The sequence below is a fragment of the Peromyscus eremicus genome, chromosome 5 (genome assembly GCF_949786415.1).
Source record: "Peromyscus eremicus chromosome 5, PerEre_H2_v1, whole genome shotgun sequence".
Lineage (NCBI taxonomy): Eukaryota > Metazoa > Chordata > Mammalia > Rodentia > Cricetidae > Peromyscus > Peromyscus eremicus.
In genome coordinates this window covers 135,376,526-135,384,103 of record NC_081420.1, presented here as the reverse complement: position 1 = coordinate 135,384,103, position 7,578 = coordinate 135,376,526, and positions in this window count along the sequence as shown.

Here is a 7,578-nt window from a genome sequence, read left to right as displayed (position 1 = left end):
ACAATAATAGGCCAGCTGATAGGTGATCATAACTAAATTTATGTGCTTCTCAAAGGACAGTAGGAAGGGAGGTGTTATTTCTACCAATCTGGAGTCTGGGTGCTTAGATCCAATAGGCTCCAGGTCAGTTCTTTGCCCTTCCTGTGTTCCCTGAGCCTAGGGCCATTTACTGCCCTCCTCTGTACCTGACCTAATAGCTTTTTGACCATTAGGTAAATCGTTTGGAATGCACAAATCACTGATTTTTGTTGTTGTTCTTGTTGTTTGCTTGTTTGTTTACTTATTTATTTTGAGACAGGTTTCTCTGTGTAGTCTTGGTTGTCCTGGAACTCACTCTGTAGACCAGGCTGGCCTTGAACTCATGGAGATCCACCTGCCTCTGCTTCCCGAGTTCTGAGATTAAAGGCATGTGCCACCACTGCCCAGCTAGGGGCTAGTACTTTATAAGAGCCCTTCAAGAATGGGTCATGAATAGAGTCAGAGTGGATTCAGTGTGAATTAATAAACTTACCATGGGTTCCCCACCATTTTGCTTTTCCTAGTGAGTGATACATTGTAGATTTTATTTCATGTCCAAAAATTTATGAGCACTGCCTTAATCCAGCTACCATGCAAAGTGGTATAATGATGAGTAAGATAATGTCCATTTTCATCAAAATTCCAAAGTCTAGCTGAAAAGAGAGCTATTTCATCCAAAACCAATATGTAGGAGCTAGGAATAGTGACATATACCTGTAACCCCAGCATTTGGGATACTGAGGCAGGAGGATTGGGTGTTCAAGGCTAGCTTGGGCTATATTTCAGGACCTTATCTCAAAAAACCAAAACAACAATTTAAAAGTACATAGTAAGATAAACGATGCGGGAGTCTCCTTAGAGTGGCAATACCAGGGCTTTTTTTTTTAGCATCAACAATATTTCCTCTCCCCTCTTACAATTATTAGTTTTCACGGCATGGAGACGGGGCTTCACCCAGCATCAAAGTTCCCTCTTATACTATCACCTTACTTCAGTGGTCCTCACCTGTGGGTGACTGTGCCTCATCCCCCAGGGGTGTTCAGTAATGTCTAACAGCAGCTAAGTGAGCAGGCGCCCTTAGGGGCAGCCTCCTATGCTAATGCACCTGCAAATGTCCCTTGCCTGGTTTTAGCTAGAATCTTTTTGGAGAGGAAGAAGCTGAGCATGCCCAGCACTGCCCTCATCCTCCATCTTTAGCTCTCAAGCTGAGCATGCCCAGAAAGTTTTCCTGGCTCCATTTTAACTGTTCATGTGTGTGCTCCATAACCTTGAGCTAAGCACATTTAGGAATGTCTCCCATCTTTCCTTCTTGAACTCTGACCTTCAACTAGCATGCTTAGTAAGTACACCCTAAACTGAGCATGCTCTCTCTGGAAGGCTCCTGCCTCTAAATGCTCTCCCATGTGAATATGCACAGGCTCCCTGAACAAAACTCCCACAATTCCTTGGAGAGGGCACTGCTTTGGAAATATGTCCAGTGCTGTTCTTATGTGCTTTAGGTGACAAACTTTCCCATTCTTTGGTTTTCTGGTTGTGCTGTTGGCTTTTTCTCTCAAGTAGAACCTACTGCGTTCAGTTACATCTGGAACCCTTGGTGGCTGCCCGCCTTGGCTGTGGTGATGGAGTGAGGTATGATACTGCTGTCATGTGACAGCGAGGGGCCAGGGACACTGTAGTGCCCAGGGCTGTCCTACAGTGCCCAGGAGCGTCTGACTCCATGTGTCATCAGCGTCAAGGCTGGGAGACTGCCTTACTCTAACAGCCCTGCTGTGGGTTAGAGCTCAGACATGGAAGGGTACCAGGGAGTCAGGCATGCTATGCAAGCTCCACCCTGTCACCACTCTGCAGCTTTAGGATTTATCAGATGTCATGACTACCCTCATCTCTCTGACAAGAGCACTTGAGATGAAATAAGAGAAAGCAAACAAGATTCCCTGGGCCAGTGATTTGCAGAGGCAGATAGACAGTAAGGCTGGGACCACAGAGTCAAATGGTCCAGATTCTGAAATTTGCCAAAATAGTTTCAATTCCAAGTATTTTGTCTTTTCTATTTCTATTGAACCACGTGTGGTAGATCTCTTATGCCTACTAATCCCAACACCTTGTATGTAGTAATACCTTGTCTCAAAACCCAACAATACTGAGCCAGAGAGATGGCCCAATGGTTAAGAACACTGACTGCTCTTCCAAAAGACCTGGGTTTGATTCCTGGCACCCATGTGGCAGCTCAGAACCATTTGTAACTCCAGTTCTACCAGGCAGGAAAGTGATGCACATACACGGAGACAAAACACCTGTACAAAATAATAATAATAATAAAATTTAAAAAACCCCAAAGTAAATAGTTCTTTCAAAAATAAGTAACACCTTGGTCTAGTTCTCCTCCTGGTTTTTGCTTGTTTTGTTTTTTGAGGCAGAGTCTTGCCATATAGCCCAGGCTGGCTTCTAACTACCAACTGGCCTGCCTCAGCATTTCTCAAGGCTTGTCTGGGATCACAGTCATGTGCCACCATACCCAGCCTCATCTAGATCTTGCTCCTTTTCCTGCTGTAGAATATTAGTTTAAGATGTGCTACATTTGTTTATGCTGCGGAATATTTGTTTAATGATGCAAAGATGTGTTGCATTTTTTTATGTTGCATTTGTTTAATTACGTAAAGCTGTATTACTTTGCCTGTCTAGAATACCCGATTGGTCTAATAAAGAGCTGGATGGCCAATAGCTAGGCAGGAGAGGGATAGGCAGGGCTGCCAGGCAGAGAGAATAATAGGAGAAGAAATCTAGGCTTGAAAGAGGAAGGAGGAGAGAGAAAAGGAGGAGAAGAGGACACCAGGACCAGTCACCCAGCAACACAGCCAGCCATGGAGTAAGAAGAAAAGAAAGATGTATAGAATAAAGAAAGGTAAAAAGCCCAGAGGCAAAACATAGTTAAAGAGAAATAGGACAATTTAAGTTAGAAAAGCTGGCTAGAAACAAGCCAAGCTAGGCTGGGCACTCATAAATAAGAATAAGTCTCAGTGTATTTATTTGGGAGTTGGGTAGTGGGCCCCTGAAGAGGAAAAAAAAAAAAACAAACCTACATTTTCCTCTTTTTTTTTTTTTTTTTTTTTTAAAGATTTAGCTATTTATTATAAGTGCCAGATCTCATTACATATGGTTGAGAGCCACCATGTGGTTGCTGGGAGTTGAACTCAGGACCTCTGGAAGAACAGTCAGTGCTCTTAACCACTGAGCCATCTCTCCAGCCCCTTCCTCTCTTTCTTTGTTGTAAAAAATTTGGGGGAAAATTAACAATTACATACATAATCTTTTAAAATACAAAGCAAAAAAGGAGACCACAATAACATTGATTTACAAATGACATTTCCCTTACTCTGTGGTAGATCATTAATATCTGCCTATGATCTTAATTGCACGACAAATTTTATTTTAATAGTGTTATCCCACAATTTACCTACTAACCATCTTCTTTTGGACTTAAAAATTCATTATTATTATTATTATTATTATTATTATTATTATTATTATTATTTTTGGTTTTTTGAGACAGGGTTTCTTTGTGTAGCTTTGCTCCTTTCCTGGAACTCACTCTGTAGACCAGGCTGGCCTTGAACTCACAAAGATCCGCCTGGCTCTGCCTCCTGAGTGCTGGGATTAAAGGCGTGCACCACCACTGCCCAGCTATTATTATTATTATTACTATTATTATTATTATTATTATTATTATTATTATTATTATTATTATTGTGTGTGTATAATGTGTGGCGCATCATCCCACACATGTGGACATCAGTGGACAACTTTTCAAAGTCACTTCTCTCTTTTCACCTAGGTGAGTCCCAGGCATTGAACTCCGGTCACCAGGCTTTTCAGAAGCACCTCTGTCCACTTACCCATCTCACTGGCCCTGGGACACATTGGGGGGAGGGAATCTTTGTTTCTTCCAAATTTTCACTATTCTAATCCACACCGTGGCATACATCCTGTCAGCATCTGTGTTTATATACTCATCAGTTTTGTCCTTAGGATTTAACTTTCTCCCTTTTTTTCCCTTCTTCTTCTTCTTCTTCTTCTTCTTCTTCTTCCTCCTCCTCCTCCTCCTCCTCCTCCTCCTCCTCCTCCTCCTCCTTCTTCTCTTGGTTTTTCAAGGCAGAGTTTCTTTGTGCAACAGTCCCAGCTGTCCTGGAACTTGCTCTGTAGACCAGGCTGGCCACAAACTCAGAGATCCACCTGCCTCTGCCTCCCAAGTGCTGGGATTAAAGGTGTGTGCCACCACTGCCCAGCAGGATTTAACATATCCTAACAGAATTTTTGTTTCAAGGATGTATACCATTTTTTCCTTTTCAAATGTACTTCTAAAACATACTACTTAAGTAAATTTCAAAAAACTGAATCTGAAAAGTAAAAATATATATTTCTTTTATCTGTGATCTAAATACAAACACTGTTGACGTTTTAGATATTTCACTTCTGTATTTCGTGTTCTGTGTGGCTTGTTCAGAGAACACTGCTGAGGCCAGTCTGGGTTCTGCCAACTTGAGAGACAGAGATACGAGTCTCATTGGAGTCCAGGAACTCAAGATCCTGGACAACAAAGTGACACCCATTCCCCCAAAAAAGGTGGGCTCAGTGGCATGAGCCTAGCACTCAAGAGACCCAGAAAGATACTGAGGGTCAGCATTCAGGGTCATTGCAAATTCAAGGCCAGCTCATGTTACCTAGTGAGTTCTACACCAGCTTTCTAATGAGACCCTGTCTAAAACAAGCAGAAAAAGAAAGGAAGGAAGAGAGAGAGAGAGAGAGAGAGAGGGAGGGAGGGAGGGAGGGAGGGAGGAAGGAAGGAAGGAAAGAAAGAAAGAAAGAAAGAAAGAAAGAAAGAAAGAAAGAAAGAAAGAAAACTACATAATGAGTGTATAACCTGCCTGTTTACAATATGACCATAACTGTTTCTTGTGGTTTCTGAACAACAGCTGTATGTGTATAAGGGCCCTAGCCCTCATGTGGACCTCATCACGCACTTAAACAGCCAAGGCATTCCCAGTTTCTCACTAGTGTGAATGGGTTAGAGTGCCCCTCTTAGTGAGTTAGATTTTCTTTATTTCTTCTTTTCCCCTGCATTTTTGGCAAATTCTTTAAATTTTTTAACACATTTATTTACTTGAGAGATTGTGTGTGTGTGTGTGTGTGTGTGTGTGTGTGTGTGTGTGTAAGATCATCTTATGGTTCTTTCATGTAAACTGCCAAACTACCTTTAAATCTTCATGTGAATCTGGTTGGTTTGCATGGTTTTTCTCTCTCTCTTTCTTTATTTGTGTTTGAGGCAGGGTCTCACCTTAGCCCAGGCTGGCCTACAACTCACTATATAGCCTAGGATGGCCTCGAACTCCCAGCACTCTTTCTGACTCAGCCTTGTGAGTGCTAGGATTGTAAGTGTGGTCATCAGCCTAGCTTCCCTTCACAGATACGGACTTAAATTGTCTCCTTGAGAACTTGTGCAGAAGGACCCTCGCAGTGGGTACTTGGTACCTTCTTGGCTCTCCTGGCTCCTACCCATCCAGGCTGAGATGCAACAGTGCCCTTAAACTTGCTTGGGCGACTCTTTTGGACTCAGGCTCACCAGCTGCACTGGCTTCTGAGTTGGAGGAATTCTCCTTTGGGGCCTGTGATGAGGATTCCTCTAGGGCCTGATCAGGTTCAGTCTGTCACTGCCTCTGAGAGGCCTTCTTTTCCCTCAGGCAGCACAAGAACACCTGATGTGGCAGTATGGAAGCCCACAACTGACTCAGTTTCCCAGTTTGAATCTGAAGTCTATTCTGAGTCAATAGAGTTCAAGCTTGCTTGCTCCAGGGCTGTGAGAAAGTCCTGATTAGTCCACAGAGTCTCCTTGAAGGGCTGTGAGAAAGTCCTGATTAGCCCACAGAGTCTCCTTGAAGGGCTGTGAGAAAGTCCTGATTAGCCCATGGGAAGGAACACACCATCTAGCTAGGCACAGGCTGCTGATGCCAGCTGGAGGTACATGGAGATAGAAAATGAAACTGCCTGCTTCTTGACACAAGGCAGGACAGATAGTGGTTGAATGCCTGTGCTGTGCATTGTTCTACCTCTGTCCTTCAAGACTGTACATAAGCTGGCTATGAAATCAGCTCGGGACTGTCCGGCATTGACTGGCAGACCTCTTGACTCTTTTCTGTCTTCTTTCTTGTCTCTTCAATCCGCCCGCCCTCACCCAGATACCCAGCTGATTGTTAGCAGGCTCTCACATGGCAGCTCAGGGCAACCTCAGGACACAGCATTTCCTGCTCTGGGTGACCGCTATAAGTGAGTTCTTGTGCAGTTCTGAGCATGGAACCCAGGTCCTTGTGCATTCAGGCAATCCCTCTGCCACTGAGCCACACCCCAGCCTCTGCTTTTTTCTTAACTAGGTTCTGTTTTCTAGACATTTCCTTTCCCAACACTCCAGTGTTACCCCCAGGTCCATATGTAACGAGCCTCCGTTCACATGCCTGTCAGCCCCTCTCAGGGTCTTCTGGTTTCTCCATCAGCTAGTCCTGGCTATATGTGGAAGACCCCTTCACTTCTCTGAGTCCATTTCCTGTGGAATGGAGACAACGCCAGTGTGCAGGGTGTGGCATTGGTGAACACTGTTCCCACTCAAACCTTAGCTCCTACTTTTGACAAAGATAGCAGCAGAGAGCCCATACATTTTCTTCTCCCTCCTGAACATCCATTCACAGAGACTGAAGGAGGACCAAGAACAGAGCAGGGACTTTGGAGTGTTTCTGAAATGCCAGAATGGGTTGGATCGGGGCTATGAGTAAACAGGAAGCAGGGGGAGTCGCAGCTATAAGGGAGCCGCAGAGGAGTCTATAGAGGATTTCTAGGTGATCTGCTTTGCTTGGAGCAGGTGAGGTCAGGAGGGAGAGCAGAGGAGGAGGGAGAGGCAGAAACTAGGAGGATAACTGAGGGATCTTGCTGTAGACTCGCTGTGTACACAAGAAGAGAATGGTTATCTGCAACTAAGGACGTTAGGCCTTCACCAGACACTCTGTCAGAACCTTGATCTCGGTTTCTGCAGGTTATTTATTTATTTATTTTTTGCAATCTTTCTATTGATTTTGAACACTTTTAGTCCCTGCTACCCATTCTTTTTGTTTCTTTGTAGACAGACACCAATCTCATCCTGAGGGCTCCACCCTCACTACCTCTTGAACTCCTGAAGTCTCTGCCTTTACATACCATCACACTTGGGGCCTTGGGACTCAATATTTTAATTTTGGGGCCCACAAACATTCCCTCCATAGCATGTAAATATGCACATATTTACAAATAATGCAAATGTATGTGACTAATGTGACCCTCTTAGCATTACAAATATTCTTGCGCAATTTCTGCCGTCATCATACACTCATAAACATTCTCAGAACACAGAGAAAAAAGCGGAAATTGGAAAATGATAGCACGTGATGTAATAATTATCCTACTTACCTTTCTGCTGCTCTGATAAGACGCCATGACCAAGGCAACTTCTAGAAGAGTTTATTTGGGGCTTACATTTCAGAG